Raw genomic sequence first — 2,500 nt, 5'->3', positions numbered from 1 at the left:
AATTTGATGACATACTTGGTGTCGTTATAGGCTATATTTCTACATGATTGATAGTGAATATTTTTATATGGCTAGTCAGCAGTTACCAGAAGTGAGATTTTAATCCATGCCTATATTTATAGACCATAACACACAATATTGTGAAAATATTTATTCTTAAATCTGGGCACACGATCATTTTTACTAAATACCCGTAAATATCTAAAAAAAAAAAAAACTTTTTCACTCCTATATTTAAATACCACAACACACAATATTGAGAAAATGTTATCAGAAGTGAGATTTGAATCCATACCTATATTTAAGTACTGTAATACACAATATTAAGAAAATGTTTTTTTTATAAATTTGGGCACTCGGTCATTTTTACAAAATAACTAAAAATGTATAAAAAAAATCTTTTTCTGCTAGGCTCCAGGAACTCAACATTTTCCAAAAATTAGGAACATGTGAGACCGTGTGGCCTGATGGATAAGGCGTCCGACTTCGGATCAGAAGATTGAGGGTTCGAGTCCCTTCATGGTTGCAGCTTTTAAGTGCTCTTCAGATGACCTTCTAAGCATTTGAGTCCTTTCCTGGTTGCAACAGCTAAGTTTTAGATGCTTTCTTAATTTGATGACATACGTGTCGTTATAGGCTATATTTCTACATGATTGATAGTGAATATTTTTATATGGCTAGTCAGCAGTTACCAGAAGTGAGATTTTAATCCATGCCTATATTTATAGACCATAACACACAATATTGTGAAAATATTTATTCTTAAATCTGGGCACACGATCATTTTTACTAAATACCCGTAAATATCTAAAAAAAAACAAAAACTTTTTCACTTCTATATTTAAATACCACAACACACAATATTGAGAAAATGTTATCAGAAGTGAGATTTGAATCCATACCTATATTTAAGTACTGTAATACACAATATTAAGAAAATGTTTTTTTTATAAATTTGGGCACTCGGTCATTTTTACAAAATACCTAAAAATGTATAAAAAAAATCTTTTTCTGCTAGGCTCCAGGAACTCAACATTTTCCATAAAGTAGGAACATGTGAGACTGTGTGGCCTAATGGATAAGGCGTCTGACTTCGGATCAGAAGATTGAGGGTTCGAGTCCCTTCATGGTTGCAGCCTTTAAGTGCTCTTCAGATGACCTTCTAAGCATTTGAGTCCTTTCCTGGTTGCAACACCTAAGTTTTAGATGCTTTCTTAATTTGATGACATACTTGGTGTCGTTATAGGCTATATTTCTACATGATTGATAGTGAATATTTTTATATGGCTAGTCAGCAGTTACCAGAAGTGAGATTTTAATCCATGCCTATATTTATAGACCATAACACACAATATTGTGAAAATATTTATTCTTAAATCTGGGCACACGATCATTTTTACTAAATACCCGTAAATATCTAAAAAAAAAAAAAACTTTTTCACTCCTATATTTAAATACCACAACACACAATATTGAGAAAATGTTATCAGAAGTGAGATTTGAATCCATACCTATATTTAAGTACTGTAATACACAATATTAAGAAAATGTTTTTTTTATAAATTTGGGCACTCGGTCATTTTTACAAAATACCTAAAAATGTATAAAAAAAATCTTTTTCTGCTAGTCTCCAGGAACTCAACATTTTCCAAAAATGGATAAGGCGTCTGACTTCGGATCAGAAGATTGAGGGTTCGAGTCCCTTCATGGTTGCAGCTTTTAAGTGCTCTTCAGATGACCTTCTAAGCATTTGAGTCCTTTCCTGGTTGCAACAGCTAAGTTTTAGATGCTTTCTTAATTTGATGACATACTTGGTGTCGTTATAGGCTATATTTCTACATGATTGATAGTGAATATTTTTATATGGCTAGTCAGCAGTTACCAGAAGTGAGATTTTAATCCATGCCTATATTTATAGACCATAACACACAATATTGTGAAAATATTTATTCTTAAATCTGGGCACACGATCATTTTTACTAAATACCCGTAAATATCTAAAAAAAAACAAAAACTTTTTCACTTCTATATTTAAATACCACAACACACAATATTGAGAAAATGTTATCAGAAGTGAGATTTGAATCCATACCTATATTTAAGTACTGTAATACACAATATTAAGAAAATGTTTTTTTTATAAATTTGGGCACTCGGTCATTTTTACAAAATACCTAAAAATGTATAAAAAAAATCTTTTTCTGCTAGGCTCCAGGAACTCAACATTTTCCAAAAATTAGGAACATGTGAGACCGTGTGGCCTAATGGATAAGGCGTCTGACTTCGGATCAGAAGATTGAGGGTTCGAGTCCCTTCATGGTTGCAGCTTTTAAGTGCTCTTCAGATGACCTTCTAAGCATTTGAGTCCTTTCCTGGTTGCAACAGCTAAGTTTTAGATGCTTTCTTAATTTGATGACATACTTGGTGTCGTTATAGGCTATATTTCTACATGATTGATAGTGAATATTTTTATATGGCTAGTCAGCAGTTACCAGAAGTG

The 2,500-nt window shown here is 32.2% G+C and overlaps 2 non-coding genes across 2 annotated transcripts; both read left to right on the top strand.

Moving 5' to 3' along the window:
* The first annotated feature begins 1,060 nt into the window (after positions 1–1,060).
* On the top strand, positions 1,061–1,133 carry TRNAR-UCG (transfer RNA arginine (anticodon UCG)). Its single transcript has one exon. It is a non-coding gene; the product is annotated as a tRNA-Arg (tRNA).
* Positions 1,134–2,250: 1,117 nt separating this feature from the next.
* On the top strand, positions 2,251–2,323 carry TRNAR-UCG (transfer RNA arginine (anticodon UCG)). Its single transcript has one exon. It is a non-coding gene; the product is annotated as a tRNA-Arg (tRNA).
* Positions 2,324–2,500: the final 177 nt, after the last annotated feature.

This window comes from Rhinoderma darwinii, chromosome 3 (assembly GCF_050947455.1).
Source record: "Rhinoderma darwinii isolate aRhiDar2 chromosome 3, aRhiDar2.hap1, whole genome shotgun sequence".
Lineage (NCBI taxonomy): Eukaryota > Metazoa > Chordata > Amphibia > Anura > Rhinodermatidae > Rhinoderma > Rhinoderma darwinii.
This window is presented reverse-complemented; position numbering and strand designations above follow the sequence as displayed.